Source organism: Manis javanica, chromosome 2, assembly GCF_040802235.1.
Source record: "Manis javanica isolate MJ-LG chromosome 2, MJ_LKY, whole genome shotgun sequence".
NCBI classification, from domain to species: Eukaryota; Metazoa; Chordata; class Mammalia; order Pholidota; family Manidae; genus Manis; species Manis javanica.
In genome coordinates, this window is record NC_133157.1 from 117730651 (window position 1) to 117754073 (window position 23423).

Below are 23423 nucleotides of genomic sequence, written 5' to 3' on the forward strand. Positions count from 1 at the left end.
GGAATAACAACACTTCTGATTTTGAGACTTATTATAAAGCTACAGTAATCAAGACAATGTGGTATTGGAGTAAAGAGCTCAGAAGAGAAGTGTATACAAATTATTAAATTTTCTAGTTGGGCATATGAATCTTGGTCAGAAAGTATACAGAGCAGTCCATTCTTTATCACTCGCTGAGTAAATAATACAATCTTAGATCTGTTTCTGCTAGTTTATAGTGCTAATAGACACAGCAGGTTATTATCTGTTCTAATTCAAAAGGCTTAATTCTGGGGGGAAGTCCATCACCTTGGGCCAGTGGTAATTTACTTCTTAATGATCTTCACAACCTGAAAGGCTGCAGATGATTTGCCAAAAGAGCTGGAGAAGATGGTGATTTGCCTGAAAATGAATACCCTACTCACCAGTTTGGGTTTGGTTGTACTGGGTGTCAGTGCACATGGGGTGTCTTTAATTTATGTGTCTTTATTAAAATATGTTTTAAATCATTTTTCAGAATTCTGGGATGTTTTGTCCAAATGTTTTACTTTTTATTTCAAACCAACTTTCTGGGAAAACAAATGTCAGTGCATAAGGACTTGTAAGTGTCTCCTTTTGTAATTATCTAGGGAAAGAGAAGAGCTGTAGTCAAGTGTGAGCTTTTGTTCACTCAGCCCTATAGATAAAAGTTGGCCAGCCCAAACTATATGAAAATGAATTTGAGTGGTTTCTGGAATATTCATTCACTGCAAACATTGAAGGAGCATCTCCTGGTCCTGAGGGCTGGTCTAGGCACCAAGATACCCAGCTCTCAAGGAACTTGTATTTCAGAGGCATGGAGAGAACAGACATGAATTATTAGTGAACAATTAAAAAATAATTCCAGTTCACAACAATGAAAATGTACTTAATGCCACTGAATTGTACACTTAAAAATAGTTAATATGGTAAAATTCAGGTTATGTTCATTTTATTAAAAATAAAAAATAAAAAAAGAACAGTCAGAATGAGCCCATATAAAGAATATGAAAAATCATAACAATTCTAGAGGGCACTATCTACCTGTAAGGCTGAATTAACTCTCTTTCGTTTTGGTTTCCAAAGCACCTATGTCATACCACCCACATCCTGGCTGATGAAACCTCATCCTAACTCCGCCTCCAGTAATAGAGCAATGTGAGCCCCTAACAGCTGCCCAGGACCCCCCACCTGCCCCTTTTCAGTGACCATCTCTGCAGCACTAAGGAAGTTCTGGGTAGAAAAATGGAGGCAGTGGGAGAGGCATGTCTTGCCTGCCAGGGTAAAAAGGGAAGAGAAGCTCACGCTACTGAATACTGGAGTCTAATCGAGGACCAACATCTTCCACTCAGGGTGCCATGGGGCCTTTGGGGGAGTTCTTTGAAGGAAAACTACACAGTTGACTCTTGAACAATGAAGGGGTCAGGGGTGCTGACCCCTGCACAGTCAAAAATATGTGGATAACCTTAGACTCCCCAAAACTTAACTATTAACCCTACTGTTGACTAGAAGCCTCCCTGATAAGATAAATAGTTGATTTAACATGTATATGTGTTATTTACTGTAGTCTTACAATAAACTAAGCTAAAGGAAAAGAAAATGTTTTTCAAATTGTTGCAAATCTCCAAAAAATTTTCCAATGTATTTATTGAAAAAACTCACATGTAAGTAGACCCATGTAGGTCACACCTGTGTTGTTCAAGGGCCAATTTATTATCAAGCAGAAGGTATGGTCAGTCCAGAGCTTTCCCCAGCCTCCTGTCCGGAGCTGGCATTCCAGAGCATAAGGGATATTCCCCAAAGGCGCCACATCCTCAGAAGCTTGCTGACTCTTATTCTTGCCCTGTGAAGCCCTTGTGGGCTTGGGGAGTGAGGAGAATAACAAGCCTACAGGCTGGTCAGACTGGTGTGCAGGTAAGGTTCCAAATCAGCATAAGGGGAGCTGAGAGGCAGAGGAAGTTGTTCATTTAGAATCTCTTTATTTCTGGGTATCAAAACACAGCTTGAGAGCCTCCTGGTCCTCAAAATCAGCTGTGTCAGAATCACCAGTGGAATAAGGGTCCCAAACCTCCCTGTGGCTGGTGGGAGTAAGCTGAGATGGCAGAGCCAACTGCTTGGATATTGGACGTGGATCACCTCCCTGGAGTGGAATTTGAGAGGAATGACACCCAAGACTTTCTAAACCTAAGTGGATCTGATACCATGATTTGCCATTGAACTTTATCCTTTGAATCCTGAAGGCTCTCCCAGGAGCCCCATTTCCCTAGTAGGTCTTTAGTTCAGTTTGCGATATTAGGATGTGGTGAATCGTGGCAGGTTCACTTGTCTTTTTATTTCTTAACCTGGAGATGCTGTTGGTGAGCCACAGGGACCTTTGTCCCCCTAAACCATGTATGACCTGCATTCTGGAGATTGGGGCTCTGCTGACGCACCTAGCAGATACCTTCCGTGACCCTAAGCTGGAATCCTGATGCCCCCTCATTACTATGCCCATACTCAGATCCTTTGCCAAACTCTCCACAATAGAGAGGAGTGTTGTAGGAGAGGTTTTCTTTCTTTGCTTTGGATTACATCTCTCTAACTTTTAAATGAACTGCTTCAAGGAAACAAAGGGGTCAGTGGGTGTTGAGTTGGAGCACTCCTCATTGCCTTCATAAACACCCATGCACAATGTCGGCAGGGCTGGTGGCCAGAATGGAATCCCTTTTGGGGAGACATACAAACACAAAAAATTCCACCAGAAAAGCTTTCAATTATTTAAGAAATATGTTGTAGGCCATTGTCATTACCCACATGGGTACCAACAGGCCAGTGTTGGGCTGGGTGTGAGCAGGCCCCACTGAGGGCACCCAAGGGCAGGGCTTGCATGTGGCTCATCTGTAAACCCAGCACCCCAATACCACCTGGCACATCAAGGGCCTTAGAAACATACTCTGAGTAAATGAATACATGCAGAGTGTTTTCTATTTTAAGCATCTGTGAATTTATTTTCTTCATTCCATCCATACTCTCTAGCCCTTGGGAACAGAGAAAAACAAGTTATTCCTGAAGAAAAGAAGGAAAATAAAACCACAGAAATGCAAAGCCAAATGCAGTCCATGGACAAGAACTATTGCATGCCATACAGGGTGAGTCTTGACACTGCACACAAATCCCTCTTAGATTGTGGGCTGTGGATGAATGAGCACTGTGAGTACTAAGTTGCTGCCACAACTTTTCAGAATGAATCATCTTTAAGTCAGGTCATAATTTCAGGAAGAAACAGAGCTCGACAGGAAAACCAGAGCTTTTGGGGGAGCAGCTGATCTTATAAGACCTTAGACCTATGATAATTGTATAAAATTACAAAGAACTTTATCATATTATGTATAATCTCATTTGAACCTTACAACCTAGCAAGTGGGGGACAGGAGAACTACTTCAACTGAGACATGGAGAAGTTAAAGGGCCTGGCGAAACTCACATAATTTGGAAATTAGACTAGGAATCTCTCTACTGATTACTTCCTTTAAATTAGTTTGAATTTATTTGCAGCTTCCATTATGTAAAAAAAAAAGACTAATCCAGGGGCATTGTTGCAAAATGATGTTTTTACCCATTTATCTCTCCAACTGTGTACTAGAATGGTGTTCTAGAAGTCATTTATTTTTCTGTTCTTCTCTACTTCTCCCATACTACCTCCACGGTTATTGAAAGGTTTTTTCCAAAGGTCAATGTTTACTGCCCTTACTCAAGAGATAACCAGCTGGTCTGGCTAAGAGACAGTTCACAGATTGCATCAATTTGGATATTTTCATTTGAAAGGAGCAAACCTAACTCAGACAGGCTCAGACCATTATGAATGTTTTTGGCTGTAAAAGAAATATTATTCTGCAACTAAAACGCAAGTTCTGTTGTGATTTGCAAGATGTTAGACTAGAACATATCATTTAGGGTGGGACCACTCAGCTCCCTGCTGGGACAGAGGAGTTATTTAGGGAAGCTGAAGAGGTTATAGTGGGTGCTCAAGCGGTGGAAGGCCAGAGCACTGGTCCAGTTTCACACGTTTCGGGGTAGACAGTACATGTGGTCCCATACATCTGGACTGGCATGGGATGGGGAATCCTGACATTAAGTCTGAGCAGGTCATGATCCTTGAGATTAATGGGCAGTCAGGCTTGGGTTTTCGTTGGGTGAGTGGAAAGTTAGTGAGCATGGGGAATTTTCACAGGCCTTGACAGGAGCCTCTGTGGGGCAAGCTTCAGGCGTGGCTTGACCAGAGGTTGGGCCCCCTTCCCCAGGATTCTCTTCACCCTTCTCTCTTCCTGGTTTTGGCTTTGTCAGATCCTTCTGCCATGGTCCCAAGATGATCACGAGCTTCAGCCCAAGGGCGTGCTTCCTCACTAGCTGTGGAGAGCCACGGAGATCTTCACATTTCACTGGCCCCACTTGGTTAGAATGCCTCCTTGTCCCTGGGTTAAGTCTGCCCTTTCCACTCCTGCCTACTTATCAAAATCCTCACCATCAACAGAAGCAATTACTCATTCCTCTGTGTTCCCATAGCAAGCATTTATTCCTCAACTATGGCCCTTGGCAGATTCTGCTTCCATGTGTCTTTCTTAGCCAATAGACCGTCTGCTCCTGCGTGACTGGGTCTTTGTGCTTTCCCACTAAGTGCCTAGCATTCTCAATACATATTGGTTAAATGAAAGAATTAATGAATAAATGAATGAACAAATGAATGAAACGATAGAATGAGAACCAAGGTCCACTCTCTAGGAAGAAGCAACTTGGATTTACTGACAATGCTTTCCTCAAGCTGCCTTCAGAATTTCCTTTCCCTCTTCCAGGCCACTGCAGGGAGCCCCCACCGTGGGAACATGAAGCTTTGGAAAGAATTTACCATTTTAGGGTGGGGCAGGCAGTTCACTACCAGTGGGCCCAGGGACTCAGGGCCCAGCAGAGAGGTCCTGCTGAGAGCATCTGCAAACTGCTCTGTGGGGAGATGAGGTGGATGTGGCCACAGCTCAAGTGCATAAATGAAAGGGGAGTCAGTTCCCAGTGTGGTGTTGCTTCTCAGGCCCATTGCCTTGCTTTTTCCACCATGTCGACCAGGGTGGGATTCCTCACCCACCAGCTCTGTGACCTTGGGCAAGCCACTCAGGCTCCTTGGGCCTCTCATTTTTCTCAGTCCAGAAAAAAGACTAGATAAACTCTAAGGTCTCCATCATCTCAGGTCCCCTGTACCCAGAATGGGGATAGATAGCAGGAGATGAAGAGCACAAAAGGCCTTTTGAGTATCCCCAAGCTCCCCTCACTGATGAAAATGCTGCACCTTTTCTTTTCTTTACAGCTGATTCTGAAATTCCACTTTGTCCTCTAAGCCAAGACTTCATCTCATTCAAAAAAGGCCAGCCTGCCTTCCCCATGATTCTAGCTTACTGATATATAAAGCAAGTCCATTATCTGTACAGTGTTATACTGTGAGCATGCTCCTTCCTTTTGGGCAGTTCCCACCTGCACTTTGTTAAAAGTGCAAATGTGCAGGGATGGAGTTTATTTCAGCACATGTGCATGTGTGTGCATGCGCATACACCCACACTCATTCATTTACACACACCTGCAACCCACCTCTGTTGGGCTCTTCTGTTATTTTCATTCTGAAATCATATTACCATTTCTATAATGAAAAGCTACTTACATTTAACCATAGTGTTACTGGTTCTTTTGCTCACACATTCTCCACATCCCATGTCTTCCTCTTGGATTCTTTGGGGCCGCTGTGCTTCTTTCCCAGACAGGGAAGCCACTGCCAGCCAGGGTGTATGGGTCACCTCCTTTTGAAAGGAGGATGAGCTGAAGCAGTGTCCTGAGTAACAAACAACACCCCTGAGGAATGGGGAGCCTGTCACACAGAAAGGCTATCCTTTGTGCATGTCTATTGCATGTGACGGTCCCACGGTATTTATGTTGTTATAACCTGTTTCCAAGCCTCAGATGGAAAGCAGGGCTAAGGAGGAAGCCTGGGGAGAGAGAGTCGCTCAAAGTTCCATGGAAAGCCAGGATTGGGGTTAGAGTTGCCTCTCACCTGGTGGTCCTAGGGCCACTTGCCCGCTTGCCAGTGACTGGGATGTGGAGCTATGTGTGGCACCCCCAGATACTGTGCCCAGACCGAGACACCCCTCATCTGGTGTGTCTGGGTCGGCTGTGATGGACTTGTGCTGTGGGACCCCCACTCCCCACTTTTCTTCTCTCCTCCAGGTGAGGGTGAGCCTCAAGCAAGTACTGATGGTTCTCCTGGGAGTGACACTTCCTGTCCCTTAAAAATGACAGGCCCCACAGGCGCCACAGGTACTACAGGTATGGCTGGGGTTTCCATGTAGGTGAGCTTGGCCATAAAGCCAGATGCAAGAAAGGGAAGGCTGGTGGCCCAGAGCAGCCCTCCGGCAGCTGGGCAGAGTTGCCCCGTAGGTGTAAAAGATCACCAAGCGCCCGCATCTGACCCGCAGTCCTCAAACATGCAGAAAGCAAGTGTCAGGAAGAGGAGAAACAGGCCCGAGGGCGGCATCTCGAGGCAGAAGAACCAGAAACCCACCCATGGCCTCTCTAAGCTTCACACCCCTTCCATCAGCTGAGCAACCCTGACTCTCTCCAGCCTGCGCAGCCCAATAATTAGCATAAACTGAGCATCCTCCCCTCTCTCTTCTGCACAGATTTTCAAAAACATACAGAAGTGGCTACCACCACAGAGACGTTCATATTTGCAGTCAAGTACCAGATAGCAGGTGGGTAGGACTGCTTTGACTGACAATGTACAGCAGACAGACACTGTGGGCCGTGCAACTTGGTGGGTTGGTGGTTGGTGATTAATTAGTTGGTTAGTTTAATGACTTACTCCTTACACTGTATAATGCTTATAAGAGTAAAAGAGTAATCCAGATATTAACCTAAGCAATCACAGGAATGGGTTACAGTAACCAGGCACTTCCTCCCAACTAGTCCTACATCTGTGGGGGCGTGTGGGGCCGAGGCGAAGTGGGAGGGATGCAGTATAACCAGGGAAGACAGAAAATATGTCCCGTAAACATTAGAGTTGTTTCTTGGTAGGAGGAAAAAAGGGGCTTTGAGGGGTTAAAAAACAAGCTTATAGCAACAGAGAGTAGAGTGGTGGTTACCAAGGGTGGGAAAGATGGAGACACATTCAAACTTGCAGTTAGAAGATGAATCAGTTCTGGGATCTAGTGTGGGGCATGGTGACTATAGCTGATAATACTGCATTATATACTTGAAAGTTGCTACCGAAGTAGAGCTTAAATGGTCTCACCACAAAAAGGAAATGGTAATTACGTGATGTGATAGAAGTAATTATGTGATGATTATGCTAAAGCTGCAGTCATTACCACTTTGCAATATATAGTCAGTCCTTGAACAACATGAGTTTGAACTGCATGGGCCCACTTACACACAGAGTTTTTCAATGATATGTTGGAAAATTTTTTTGGATATTTGAGACAATTTGAAAAAATATTTTCTTTTCTCTAGTTTAGTTTATTGTAAGAATACAATATATAACACATGCAAAATATGTGTTAATTGACTGTTTTATGTTATCAGTAAGGCTTCCTGCCAACAGTAGGCTATTAGTAGTTAAGTTTTGGGGGAATCTAAAGTTATATGTGGATTTTTGACTATGCTGGGGATTGGGAGCGGTTGGCACCCCTCACCCCTATGCTGTTCAAAGGTCAGCTGCACAAGTGTATCATATCATCACGGTGTATACCTTACCCTTACACAATGTTATATATCAGTTATAGCTGGGAAAAAGAAAAAGAGAAATGGGCTTTGAGGTATATCTAACATTGATAAATGGATGGATGGATGGATGGATGGATGGATGGATGGATGGATGGATGATAGAAAGCTTGCTTACTCTAGGACACAGGAAAGCAGCATTTGGGAACTACGAACACATTCTAGAGATGCTAATGTGTTTATCATTTATCTTTATATTGCAACGTTTCTTTTACCCGCCACAGGCCTCACTCATGGCTCCTTAACTGAGGCCTGGCCTCTGAGCCTTTCTGAAGAGCATGCCTGTCAGTTCATCCCCCAGAGACAGCCAGTCCCTTGAGGAACCCTCCATACCTCACCAGGCCCTTCCAGGGAGAGAGCTACATTCTGAGATGGGAAAGCAGAAACTGAAGTGCCCACCTCTTCCCAGAAATCCTTGCTCCTGGAGGGACTTTCTCAGCCTGCTCTGGAACCTCACCAGGACAGGCCTTGCTGAGCTGCTTCTCTGTTGACAGTGGCTGGCTGCGTCCTCCTGCTGATCAGCGTCCTCCTTCAAAGTGGACTCACCTGGCAGCAGAGATAGTGAGTCCTGTCTTCTCCAGGAAGCCCTTGCCCAAGCTGGCGGTGAAGCCCAGCATGGGGAAAGCCCCTGGCAGAGACCCCTGCCCCCAGCCCACCTCATTCTCCTACTAACCTCATGCAGCTCAGGGAGTGGTAGACAGAGAACTGGCCAATGCACGCATTTCTAAGAGTCAGTCAGTAGGTATTGAAGCCACAGGGAAATGGGAAAGCAAAGGAGATTAACATTTGTTGAGCCACTAGTGTATGCCAGGCTTGATGCTTATCTGCTGAACATGATCACGATCTATCTTCTCAGAAACCTTTGGAATAGCTACAGCTTAGGCAGATTAGGCAACATGGGCAAAATTGCACAAACAGCAGAGGTCAAACACACCATGAATGTAGAGCCCCAGACCTGTCTGCCCGATCCCCTGGCTAGAGAGGAACCAAAGGCAGCATCCCCTGCACTTCTCCCTTCCTGCACCCCTTACCCCACACTGCAGTCACTCACACCACAGCTCCCTTGACTTAAACATGGCCCGTGGGTGGCCTTATTGCACCAACTTAAATTATCAACCCTGACTGCAGATTAGAACAACTGGGTGAGATTTTTAAAAATACCAGTGCTTGCGCCCCAACTAGAGTCTCTGGGGATGGGCCCCAGACAGCAGTGCTATTTTTTTTTTCAGTTGAGATAAAATTAATCATTTCTGGCTGGTAGTCAAACCAGCCAGAGAGAAATCATCATTTTAACCATTTTTAAGTGTACAATTCAAGGGTTTTCAGCACTGCTTTGTATATACCCAAACTATCTAATCACACATGAAAACATTTCTGTCACTCCAAAAAGAAACAGCATGCTTCCCAACTCCTCATTCCCCCCCATTCCCTGCAACCACTGATCTGCTTTCCATCTCTATGGGGTTGCCTGTTTCAGACATTTCAGATAAATGGAATCATACCGTATCTGTCCTTTTGTGGCTGGGACATCAGTACCTTTATAAGTTCCTAGGATGCATCTAATACATATGCATCTAGTCTTGACAACTCTGCACCAGGCCAACAGGTCTCAGACTTGAGTGGGCATCAGAATTTCCTGGTGGGCTTGTTAAAACACACACTGCAGGTCTGATTCAGCAGGTCTGGGGTGGGCCTGAAAGTGAGCATTTCTAAAAAATCCCCATGTGGAACTGATGCTGCTGCTCCAGGGACTAAACTTTGAGAACAATTGCACTAGACTAATAGTATTATGGATCAAGAGAGTGGAACAATCACACACACACACATACACACACACACACACACTGGCCAGTCTCTTCTCCCTTTACACAGTGGATGAGGGAGACCTACTATGTCACATCTTGACTGTCCAGGGTGTCCCGAACACACTCTAAAGGGCACTCTGGCCAACCCTGATATAAACTCCCTAGTAAGACTCTAAGAAGACATAGATACCCTTCAAAAACCAAAGGTCTTAGATCCTGTAGTTAGACCAGCCAGAGAGAAATCATCAGATTTCTTCCATTCTCATATTGGTCATCAGACCCACAATATACTCCTGATTTTCCTCATGTGAATTAAAAAGTACAAACTATTTGGCAATGCCAAGGATAAACCTGTAGGATTATTATATTAGTAATTATTCATATGCCTGGCAGTCTACCAATTCCAATACTGGGCTAGGTGATCACGGAGGCATTCTTTTAGGATTACATGAGATGACGTTTGTCAGGGGCCCGACACAGTGTAAACACTCGTTCCTTGTCCTCTTCTTCCCTCACTGACAAGACTTAATGCCTATCGAGGAACTTTTCATTTGGTAACTTAAAGCCCCAACACCTTCAGACACAAAGGGATGAAGCTATTTGGGTGTGGTAGAGGTTTGAAATTTATGTTGTGAAATAAAGAATGGCCTGCAACTGTATGAGTTCCCACAATAACCAAAAACCTCCCAGAATTAAAATCTTCCAGGAGACTTAAAGATCTCAGACTGACCCGGTCAAGAAAGCCAGTCCAAAAGCCTTCCTCCAATCTAATTTCGCCTGATAATGCTCTCTTGTGGCCAAACAGAAATCATACATGTTATTATTTTATTTTATTTTACTTTATTCTACTTATTTATTTTTTGAGCAATTACTAGCCAGTAATAAGTTAGAGTTGGCCTACACTGGCTCCTAAGGGCCAAAAGTTAAATTTTCAGGAATTTTGCCGAATGTTTTTAAGCAGAGCCATTATAAAAAATTTAAGTATATGAACTTATAATTAAATAAATTATATTAAAAACAAAGTTAATACTCAAAATTAATCACTTTATAATTATTTTATATAATACTACTTTCTTTTTTCTCAGAGTTATTTGCACCTATTGTGTCTGTATCAAGAAAATACTATGTAATTGTTTGCTATTGCACATCTCTTTCCAATCCAGTTTTCTGTATACTGATGTCACATTGGTAGCTTGGAACTGGGCATAGTGGGAGTAATTACACCATGGAAGTAGGCAAACTTTTTCAGAGAACTGGTTGTTAAAGTCACCAGCACACCACTTCTTGGAGCCTTGCTCCATGGGAGCTCAGAACAAGGTAGGAAGTAACCAGGTATTCCTTGGGCTAAGGCAGAAGTCCAGGACTGTGATGCTCAATATAAGAGCCACTGGTCACATGTGGGTATTTAACTTTAAACTTAAATAAGTTTAACACAATTAAAAATTCAGTTCATTGGTTGCACTAGTCCTATTTTCAAGTGTCCAACAGCCACATGTGGCTATGTTATTGGACAACATAGATACAAAATATTTCCACCACCAGAGAAAGTTCTTAAAGTGCATCAGTGGCTAGAAACTAGGAGTTTTCAACTCAAGAAAATCATTTAGCACAATTAGTTGCTTTTATTATACCTTTTCTGGAGCTATTATTCTCTAAATAGTTCAAAAAAACTTTGTCAAAGGGTGCACACTTGCAGTTAGAAGATGAATAAATTCTGGGGATCTAATGCACAGCACCATGATTACAGTAAAAAATAGTATATTATAAATTTCAAAGTTTCCAAGAGACTAAACCTTAAATGTTCTCACCACAGAAAAGAAATGACAGTTATGTGATGGTGATGGAGGTGTTCGCTCACCCTACGGTGATAATCAAATTGCAATATATAAACATATCAAATCAGCACATTGTATACCTTAAATTTGCACAATGTTATGTGTCAACTGTATCTCAATAAAAGAAAAAAACTATTACAAAAATATTTGCTATGTACCAGGCTCTTGATAAGGGCCAAAGATAAATACAAATGGTCCCCACTCTCAGGAGCTCATAGATGAGCAGAGGAGAAGAGAAAAAAATACATACTTTAAATATAATCTGTTAGAGCCTAAAATTGATGTGTTATAGGAGCAAAGAGAGAAGACACTTAGCCCTACACGGGTGGTGCCAGCAAGGCTTTTAGAGCTGATGGTGCCTGAGATGCATGAAGTCAAAGAAAGGCAGGAGTCACTGCTCAGCACAGAGAAAATGGGCAGAGGAAAGCAGAGTGGTGCAGCTACAGATGTCTGGGACACACCAAGCAGCTCTAAGCACTGAGTGTCAAGTACATGGGGCAGCGGAAACATGAGATTGTGGGGATGGACAGTGACACAGTGACCAAGACATGGAAGACCACGCCTGACTGAAGGGCTTGAACTCTGTCCTGAGGGCTACAGAGAGCCCCAGAAGCTTTACTTATAGGACAGGCGGTAGCACTGGCCCTCTGAGTGGTCTGACTTTGAGGCAGGTAATAGTGGGGGCAGTTTGGTTATGTTATGACGGAATAAATTTGCACAAGAGATGATGCAGGCATGAACTAGGTCAGTGGGTGTAAGTTAAAAAGGAGAAGAATCAAGAAATATGCAAAGGAGGTCAAGGTAGCAGTATTGGCTGCTGATTGGAAGTGGAGGTTAAGGAAGAAGTTTTAGAGAATCAATAGTGGGACCATGTGGTCACAAACACAAGGATGAAATGGAAGGTGAGGGGCTGTGTAGTACCAAGAACCCAGGGGCAGCCAGTCTCAGCCTCTGGAGGGCAGAAGAGGCCTTGAGGTCATATTTCAGCATATGGGAAGGTAATGATACCCTGGGGCGGAACCTAAAGTTAGCAGGTCAGTGGGAGCTTACGTTGAATGCTCTACCACATCAGTTTGGGGAGAACCCATTTTTCTTGGTGCAATATTACACCTATGACTATTACTTAGTTATATCACTACAGGAGGAAGAGTAGAAGAACAATCTAGAAAACCAAGAGTGCTAAGAAGCCAAGAACAGCCCACAGAAGTCATGGAGCACAAGTGAAATCAAAGAAGTCGAACACTCACCCAAGAGGCACCTCCTGTGATCCCTTGTATCTGGAAAGCTCTGAAGTCCCTCACAGAACACCAGACATCTGCACACCCACCATGAAGCTCTGTAGTATCAACCAGTGAGCTTGATCTGCTTCTAGGCAGCATTTCCAAGGTCACTGGAAGAACAGGAAGGAACAACTAGAACTCTCAGTCTTATTTTCATGTATATGTATTAATTAAAGCTTGAATGGCATGGAACTCTCTCTACACCACATAGAGCATAAAGAAAAGAAGCCTCATGTTAATGTCATCCCAACTTCCCAGTCAAGAAATCCAAGGAAAACCCTAGCACTAACGTAAATTCACATACACACACTCCCTATGTAAGGTCCTATGAAATTGCACCTTGTCACATGATCCACGCAGTTCCCTTCCCAGCCTCTGTTGGACTAGCCCATTCTCCCAGTCATATTCCTGAATGAACAGTCTCTAAGAACTCCAGACTGTTAGCTATGAATCTTTTTGTTCTTAACTCAGTCCTCTAAACTAGCCCTCTTCCCCTGAACCCTCAATTTTGAAGTTCAAAGAACAGAGGCCATGGAAGAATTACCAAGGCAGGGTAACAACAAAGAGGGCAACCAAGCCCTTAGAACTGTAGAGCTTCAATATTTGAAAGGATTTTACTGGAGTTAAAGTTGGGAAAAGAAGGATAAACTGGTCCCAGGTGGCAAAGTATAGGAAGAAATCTTCACCTGTACATTACTAACAGGCTCTTCAAGAGTTCATTTCCTTGGGATTGCTAGAAAAGATACTCTGAATTTGGCCTGCACGAATTTGATGTTTGCAGATAGACACGCAATCTGCAAATGTGTGTATTTCCAAATCACTGTCATAAAAACACTCATAAGGGATCAATACATTCAATGTTTATGGGAGGAAAGAAAGAAGGAGGCAGTGGGGAATGAGGACGAAGACCATGTTAAGAACATGACTCTGGAGAAGCTACACCGATGGTCCTCAGACTGTCAGCAAAATGCTTAGCAAAGCAGAATCACCTGGAGGCCCAGATGGCTGGGCCGACGTCCAGAGTTTCTAAGTCAGGACATCTGGGGTGAGGCCCAAGAATTTACATTTCTGACAAGCTGCAGTTGGTACTGATGGTGCTGGCTGGGGACCACACTTTGAGGACCATTGATTGTACCTCTCCATGCCCACCCCACCCCCACCCCCAATTCCTGCTGAGAAGGTAATCTTTAGGTGCTGAGATTTCAGTCTGATCAGTTTGTGATCAGGTGCTTGAATGAGATACCAATTCTCAAACTGGTTGACTCAGATGTCCTGGTTGAATAAAATCATATGATTAAAGGGATTAGTGAAAAGTTTAAACCAGCAGCCAGTTTTCATTTCTGAAAGGGTAGAAAAGCATTATTAAAAAAAAAGGTGGGGTGGGCAGGTGTCATCAGGTCCTTATCAGACCAAAGAACCCTTTTCTGTCCTGTAACCGACCAAGCACAGACCAGCCTCTGCTGTCAGCATCTATCCACTCCATAGGTTGTCTCAGTAAAGTTGAGAGGGATCTTAGGGAAAAAAAAAAATTTTTTTTAATTTACTTTTTGTCTTGCCAGTGGGTTTCAGCCCAGGGCAAGTTCACTATGGATTCAGTGATACCGTGGAATGACAATGGAATGTTCTTGGGATGAAAGAGTTTATTATCCAGCTTGTTCTCCCAGTGATAAGTCAAGCACTAGAATTACATCTGCAACCAACAGTCTGCAAGTCTGTAACCCTCCCTCATCTCTGCTTCTGCCCAGAGCGCTTTATATAGTGACTCAGTCAGTAATAGCTTATTGCCTATGGGTGTGGGAACAGTAGACTAGCAACAGGCCAGTTACATCATCAAGTCATTTAGGTTCAGGTGAGGATCCTGGCCATAGGAAGCTTCACTTTATCCACACTTATCTTACTTGAGTAAAATTGAATTCTCATTATGCATTTTGGAGAAGGGAAGTCTATGAGATCAAAATGTTTTTCATGATTATTAAGATGTTATTTTCCTTTTTCACTCTCTTCCTAAGTGTATGATAGAGTTTTCCAGATACACACAATATGTGATGATATCTTCATTCTGATGTTAACATATAAGCTTATTACTGTTGTTTACAAAAGAATTAATAAATAATATTTTTTAAATTTCTTGGTTTTAGTGTCTAAATATGCTTTCACTAGATGAAACTACATAAACAAAAGCTCTTTGGGATCCCAGCACCTTTTAATAATGGACACAGGTCCTGACAAATTGTTAATAAGCATATCATCATTGGTCATTTCAGAAATAAATTACAATCACAACAAGAGTCATTTCTTACCTACTGACTCTAAGCAAAAAGAAAAGAAAAACAAAAAAAACTGATAAGGCTGTGGAGAAACAGGAACCCTCATACACTGCTGGTAGGGATGTATGCAGCAATGGTGCTGCAGTCACTGTGGAAAACAGATTGGTGGGCCCTGAAAAGCTAGACATAAATTACCACATAACCCAGCAGCTCCACTCCTAGTGACACCCAGGAGAGGTGGAAGCCTGTGTCCATGCAGAAACTTGTACACAACTCCTACAGCACACAAGTTTTATAGCCAAATAGCCAAGAGGCAGAAACTACCCAAATGCACATCGACAATGAACAAACTGTGGTCCGTCCATACACTGCAATATTATTCAGCCACAAAAAGGAATGAAGTACTGATAGATGTGACAATGTAGGTGAGCCTCCAAAACATTTAGTGAAATAAGCCAGACACAAAATGTCACATGTTGTATGATTTCTTTAATGTGATATCTCCAGAAAAGGCAGCTCCATAGAGACAGAAAATAAATTAGTGGTTACCAGGGGCTAGGAGAGTGATTTCTTAGTGGGTTCAGGGTGTTTCTCTGGGGTGCTAAAAACAATAACATTATGAATACACTAAATGCCACTGTACTGTACACTTTTTATGATTAATTATATGTTATGTGAATTTCACCTCAATTAAAACAAACAAAAAAAGAGGTCCTGACACTGAAATTTTTGAGCCTTGCTGGTTCCATTCATGGCTTTTGAAGAAGGGTCCTCAGCTCATGGTAGAGGGCCTTCCTGAAGTTTGTGTGATGACCTACTTTCTGGTATTCTATTGAGTTATTATGAGATGCTGAATTTTTTTCCAAAAATGAAAATGAACATATTACTAGAGTTGGCTGAAGACCTGGAGTCAGTATTCTGTGGAGAATAGGCAGTTTGCAAAGCTTCTAGGAGGAATGCTGTCACAGGAGCCCAGGCACTCTGAAGAGTTTTCCTCTCTAGGAGGTGCCCCAGATTCTCACAGTGAGATCACAGCAAAACTCCCCCATGCTGTCAGCAGGGGAATGGGACAGGAACCATTGTGAAATATACCAGCGCACCCTGTTCTCCTTAATTAGCCCTGTCCTCAAGAAAAACTATTTTCTAGCTATCTTAGGTTTTACCAGAACCTAAGCAAGCAGAAGGAAGGGAAATACCAGCTCTGCGTTGCCCTGGCATCCCAGTGTGGGAGGGAAATAGGCAAGCCTATCCCCTGTAGCCTTCCTGTCCCACTTGAGCACTGATGCCACAGGCTTCTCCGGTCTCCCAGCCATGTCTCCTCTGGCAGTGTGGCAGGAGGAGGTAAGACGAGACTAATTTCCTTAGGCCTGAGCTACATACTTGACGCTTAGAGCCAAAAGTGGACTCAGCTATCTGCACTGGGTCCTTGGAGAGGGGGAGAATGATGAAACCCAAGTGTCACCAAGAGAAGGGAGGTAGGGGAAGTACCCATCCTCTTTTTGAGTGTGGCCTAAAAACAAGAATTATTTTAATTTTAATTAATCTTTAATAAGAATATCCTAAATTTTCACAAGTACTATTTTAATTTTAATTAAACTTTAATAGGAATATCCTGAATTTTCACATCAATCATACCACTATGAGGCTTAGGAAGTTCTAGGCCAAAGCTCAGTCATGGGAATAGGAGAGAAAACTTGAACAACAGATTTGCTAGGACTGGCATATGAGAATCTTTAAGGATGTAGAAAGACTTCTTTGATGTTCTTCCATCGACAATGTGCTAAGTTGTTTAGGGGAAACTAGGACTTTTTTAGATTCCACATGTAAGTGCGATCATGCAGTATTTGTCTTTCTCTGTCTGGCCTATTTCACTTCGTCTAATGCCCTCCAGGCTGATCTGTCTTGTCTCAAATGACAGAATTCCCTTCTTTTTTTATTTTTTATTTTCTTGTTATCATTAATCTACAATTACATGCAGAACATTATGTTTAATAGGCTCCCCCCTTCACCAAGTCCCCCCCCCCACACCCCATTACAGTCACTGTCCATCAGCATAGTAACATGCTGTAAAATCACTACTTGTCTTCTCTGTGTTGTACAGCCCTCCCCATGCTCCCTCCCACTTTATACCTGTTAATCATAATGCCCCCTTTCTTTTTTCCCACCCTTATCCCTTCCTACCCATTCTCCCCAGTCCCTTTCCCTTTGGTAACTGTTAGTCCATTCGTGGGTTCTGTGAGTCTGCTGCTATTTTGTTCCTTCAGTTTTTATTTGTTCTTATACTCCACGTATGAGTGAAATCATTTGGTACTTGTCTTTCTCCACCTGGCTTATTTCACTGAGCATAATACCCTCTAGCTCCATCCATGTTGTTGCAAGTGGTAGGATTTGTTTTCTTCTTATGGCTGAATAATATTCCATTGTGTATATGTACCACCTCTTCTTTATCCATTCATCTACTGATGGACACTTAGGTTGCTTCCATTTCTTGGCTATTGTAAATAGTGCTGTGATAAACATAGGGGTGCATCTGTCTTTTTCAAACTGGGCTGCTGCATTCTTAGGGTACCTTCCTAGAAGTGGAAGAATTCCCTTCTTTTTTAGGGCTGAGCAATAGTTTATTTCTCTGTCTATGTCTGTGTGTGTGTGTGTGTGTGTGTGTGTGTATAAAACATTTTCTTTATCCATTTTTCTATCAGTGGACACACACAGAAGTTGCTTCCATGTCTTGGCTATTGAGAATAATGTTGCAATGCACATGGGATGCAAAGACCTCTTTGCATACCGATTTTACTTTTTTTTTTTTTGCCACACTGTTGTTCTAATAGCTATGCCATGCCAGTTAACTTTTTGTATCTTACTTTTTCTCCCTCCTAAGAATATCTCGAGCTTGTTGCACTTAGAATTCCACATTTTCCCTCTTAGTATCATGCACATAATAAACATCAGTTCCTATTTGTGGAAAGAATGGTATTTTACTCTATTAGACCTAGAGATTAACATCTAATGGTGAGCACTGGGTGGAAAAGTAGAAACCCTGAGCTTCTCCCTCAGAGCTCTAGATGTATCTCCTGGTCCTTATGAGTGACTGCTGCTGAGTCTTTTCTCCTATTGTCTGTGTGTTTGGTATGTAAGAAGTTTCTTTGTTAAATGCATACAAAAAGTGATAAAGACCAAGGCTCTGACATTTTGCTTTTAAACCAATTTCCAGATATTTATCTTATATTAATCTAGTCCAACATTTGTACACACAGCCAGTACCATAGTTCTTTAGTGTGTGCAGTTGCCATCTCCTATGTCTGGCCTTTGGGGTTCCCTGGCAGCTACATTTCCATCAATAACTATGAAAAATAATTTGTGTGTGTGCATAAAGTGAAGGTTCCTATGGCCAGGATTCTCATCTGGCCCTGGTCGGCTAGCTCACTATACATGTGTGGGCAATACATGGTTATTGAGTCTATATAAAAAGCCCTGCCCCATGCTCTGTGCAACATGGTGGTATGGCTGCAAGGCTGCAGGTGAGCAGAGATGAGGCTGGGGTGGTGGTAGCGCCAAGGACAGAGACTGAGATGGCTGCATGGGTAGAGAGGCCCAGAGGCAGAGACCAGCTTGCTGCATGCAGACTCGCTCTGAGTGGATGGGATTCTAGTGATTGACCTGCCACTGTGAAAATAAAGTTGGGTATAACCCTTTCACCCCAAGAACATTCTACTGTAATTTCTTTGGTCACATGGAATCCATAGTGAACTTGCCCAGGGCTGAAACCCATTGGCAAGACACTACTTTGAGACAGTTTTCATGTCAGGGACAGGCAGGCAGCATCCAGGTAAGGGCAGCAGATTTCCTGAGATGGAGATGGAGCTGAGTGTCCAGGGAGACCGACACAGTCAGAGTTGGCCCAGTAGACATAGAGTAAAGGCAACACCGAGAGAAACCCCAGAGGCCTGAAAGTTGTGGAAAGACCACTTAAGGGACCTTCATTTCAGCAGAGTATTAATCATCAAATGGGTGTGAAGAAACGGCTGAAGGCCAAGAAAAGAGCCACCTTAAAGGATGAGAGAGAATAACACTCAGCTCGCAGGGACCACGATTAATGCCTGTTCCCACCAGCCAGCCAGAAGCACCTTTAAGTCCACGATTCATGGGGCATCAGGTAGGGTGCCCTGAAGAGCCATGCCTCGTTGGTGGGAAATAATCATCCCTAGACTAAAAACTGCTTGAATCCTGCCTAAGGCACCTTAAAAAGCAAGACTCAAAAGCATCGAAGTGTACCCCAGTGATTAACTGCATCCCAGAACAAAGCCCCAGAACATTTATAGGAATAGGAAACTATTCAGCAACCAACCAGGTAAAATTACAATCCATCAAGGTCATCAGTCATGCAAATAAGGAAGAAAATATGACTCAGAATGTGTACGAGTCAATCTATCGAAACTGAAGCAGAACTGACACAGATGTTAGAATTAGCAGGCAAGTACAGTAAAAGGGTAATGATGACTTTATTCCATTTGTTTAAAAAGCTAGAGGAAAGACTGTACATATTAAGTAGAGATCCAAATCACACTTCTATACATGAAACTACGATATCTCAGATTAAAAATACAGTGGGTGGCATTAATCACACTTAAAAATACTAAGATTGGTGAGCTATAAGAGAACTTCAAAAGAAACCTTTCAAAATTAAATGCAGAGGGAAAAAAGACTAAAAAATAAAGCACAGCACAAGGTATTGGGCTCAATAACACTAATCCTTAGGGAAATGTAGTGCAATTAGCACTACAATAATGCATTACCATAAGCAAAAAAATAAAATAAAAGAGAGAGAGAGAGAGAAAAAAGAAAATAACAAGTGTTGGCAAAGATGTGGAGAAACTGGAACCCTTGTGCCCTATTGGAGGGAATGTGAAATGCTGCAGCCACTATGGAAAACAGTATGGCGGTTCCTAAAATATCTAAAATAGAATTACCCAATTATTCAGCAATTCTACTTCTGGGTATGTACCCAAAAGAGCTGAAAGCAGGGTCTTGAAGAGATATTTCTATAGCAGCATTGTCCACAATAACTAAATGTGGAAAAAACCTAAGTGTCCACCAACAAATAAACAGATAAGCAAAGTGGTCCATATATACAATGGAAAATTATTTATCCTTAAAAATGAAGAAAATTCTATAATATGTTACAACATAAATGAACCTTGACATTATGCTAATAAAATAAGCCAGCCACAAAAAAAGACAAATACCATGCGATTCCCTTACATGAGGTCCCTAAAGGATTAGCCTACCTTGGAAATCTATTAGAAGAGAGAAACCTGCCCATCTGTACTTCATAAAACCCTTGCCATCAGAAACATGTACAAATCCTCAATCTCAAAATGAGTTGGGTCTCCTTCCCCAAATCATTGACATGATTTGAAAAAAGTCAAGGAACCTTCCTCCTTGTCAGGCTGTGGTGCAACGTTAGGAGAGGTGACCGCAGCTACTACAGGGCACCTCCAGAAAACTAACAGGCAGAGACCTTCAGTGGACAAGGGAAACTTCAGAGGAATATTCAAAAACTGGTAAAACAGCTCCTCTGATGTGGATCTCTGCAAAAGTTATAAAGTGTTTTTTAAAATAATTTTTTGGTAAATTGGGAAATACCAGCAGATTGACCATTTGCAGAACTCGTCTTGGCAAAGTGGTTTCCGAAGTGGCTTTCAGAGAAGTGGGTTTCCCCGGAGTGACCTCAAGCCGAGTTGGCTCCTGATGCTGCTCACACACTGTCCAGTTCTCAGAGTCCTAGGTTGAGGCAAGGCCACTTTGGGACCTGGGGGGAATGTAACCTCAGAGATCTGCAAGGGGTTGTGAGTCAACACGGAAGCCATCTCTCTATCTCCTGAAGAAGGTCAGGGGCAAGGAGGACTTCATGAGAACTCAGGGCTTCTGGCTTCCAGAAGACATTCCACCCTGTGGGTCCTGACCAGCAGGCCACCCAGGAGAGGTGGCCCAGCAACCTCCACCTGAAACCAGCCCCGCAGGTGACAGGAGGCACCACTGGTGGAGCAGCATCCTAAGCCCTCAAAGTCCATCCCAGGCCCTCTCTCCTCCCAGAGCTGAATGAGTCACTTTCTCTCCCAGACCCTCAGACTCGCTTTTTGTCATCCTGGGCCAATAAGTAGAGAAGTTGCTGTGACTTTCTTCTTGCCCTGTGGCCTCGGGAAGGACTCTTCAGTGATAGCCTCAAATGGCCCATCTCTAATAGCAGACAGACCACCTGCCTCCCTGGGCTTTCCATGCCTACATTTCTCTAGCCATCTGTGAGCTCTAATGGTCCACGCATTGCATGCATTATTTTTAGTCTAACATATTTTAAACACAGGAAGATATGGAGAATCAAATAGCTAAATCTGTGCAGCTCTTGACCAGTTTAAGAAACCCATTATGAAGGCATCGGTTGAGAGAGTCTTGTCCCTCCCCAATCCCTTCCTATCCTCCAGAGGAGACATCAGTCCTGAAGTTGGTGTTTACTGTTCCCATTTATGAGCCACATATTTAAACAAAGTCTCCAAAAAAAAAAGTATTTTTTTAAAGAAAAGTAAATTGATTTTACACTCCACAGACAGGAGCAGGGGCTCTCAGTCTTTTGGGCCTCATGGGACAGTTAGCTGTCAAAATCAATTTAGGGTGCTGGTAGGACTGTCCATTTTTCAGAGTAAGAACATGAAAAAAGGAAACCCAGAAAACTATCATCTGCCATCACAGTACCTTCATGAAAGAAAGGCCATTTGTCACAGAAAATAAAGAACTTATTATCAAAATTTTAAAAAGGGAATACATTTAGACAAAAAATCTTAGTTTTTCTCATTTCCACACAAAGCTTAGAAAAACGTCATGTTGGATCAGCTTGGCATTTGGCAAGATTCATCAGACAAAGACCTTAAAAATAAAGAAAACATATTAAATTTGTCAATACAGTCCAAGATATCTAAGAGCATTTATCTAAGATTGCTCTTAGGAACCAAAAATTCCCTAATTTTTGCCACTGCAAAGGGATTACAGAGGGTCCCAAAAACTCATGTATATTCCCTTTAAAAGTGATTAAGTTTGGTAAACTTAGAAATAACTTAAGTCACAAGCTGAATTTTAACAATTTAATCCACAATTAGGTTTTTATCTTTATTTTAGTAGAATTTTAAAAACAAAACCTCTAAATGGTCTTTTCTGAGTGTATGAATATGCGCACTCATAAATGCCCTCCAGAATGCCAAGACATATGAACTGAGCAGTGATTTAAGCATTTCACTGGTGCCCTTCAGTCTGAAGAGAGAAATAACACATGTACATAAAAGTGAAATAGTTGAAAGCGCTATGTGGGAATGCACATGAAACAAGCATATTTTATCAGTGAGTATTTATTACAATATTTTCCATGGACAGAGACATTCAGATTGTATCTTGACTATCCCTAAATCCTGGGGTAAAAGTAAATGGATTCCAAGGGGCAATGGAAATGGATTCCAAGGGCAATGGAAAAGGCAATGTTCGAACTGGGTTTGAAGTGGGCATTACATCACATGGTCACAGAGGGAAAGCAGAGAGGAGAGCAGAGGCATGGGAGAGAGGCAACCATGACTTAGGGAATGGCAAGCAGTTCCACTGGATGCATGGACTGCAGGACCACGCAGTAATGGATGGGATTGGAAATTATGCAGGAACTGGTTGGCACAGGCTCTGCATGCCATGCGCAGGAGTTCAGAACTTAGGCTTAAAACAATGGGGACTTTTTAAAGCTTTGACTGAGTTAACAGAATGATCCAAGTTCTGCTTCCGAATGTTCAGTCACAGGTGGATCAGGAAGACAAAGTGAAAAGCAGAAAAGCATTTAGAGACTGGTATGCCACTTACAAAGAGGATTTGATGACCTGAGCTAGGATGACTGCACTGGGAAGAAAGGGGAGGCAATGGATGCCTGAAACATTACAGAAGTAGAGTTGACAGCACCTATTCTATGTTGAGAGCAAGAAAGAGACAGTAGTGAAAAATGGCATCACTTAGAATGTGCTTATGAGAGATGATGACACAAATAGGCAAGCAGAGAATCCTTAAGGAAGAGCAGATTTATTCTGAGGAAATTGGTAAATCCTTAGAGGTTTAAGTGTAGGCAATACATCTGGGAGGAAAGGTCTAGCAAGTAAGTGGGAATTCTAGTATAAAACTCAAGAGAGAAGGAAAATTTAGAGTTTACAATGTCCCCCACACAGAGGTCGTGAATAAGATACATAAGGGCCAGAGAAGAGGGCCAAGGTGTCTCCACTAGGAAAAGACAGTGCCAAAGAGAAGTCCGTGGAGATGTCAGATGGAGGAGAACCAGGTAGGGCCACAAGAGTCAAAGGACAAGTTTCAAGAAAAAAGAATAACCAAATGCTTACGGTCAAGAAATCTGAAAGCTGAGAGTCATTGTTTTAA

The 23423-nt window shown here is 42.7% G+C and overlaps 1 long non-coding RNA gene across 1 annotated transcript; it reads left to right on the plus strand.

Moving 5' to 3' along the window:
• The first annotated feature begins 2927 nt into the window (after nucleotides 1-2927).
• Nucleotides 2928-13204, plus strand: LOC140847834 (uncharacterized). Its single transcript, XR_012128031.1, has 5 exons — nucleotides 2928-3125; nucleotides 6238-6336; nucleotides 6690-6761; nucleotides 8013-8349; nucleotides 12570-13204. It is a non-coding gene; the product is annotated as an uncharacterized lncRNA (long non-coding RNA).
• Nucleotides 13205-23423: the final 10219 nt, after the last annotated feature.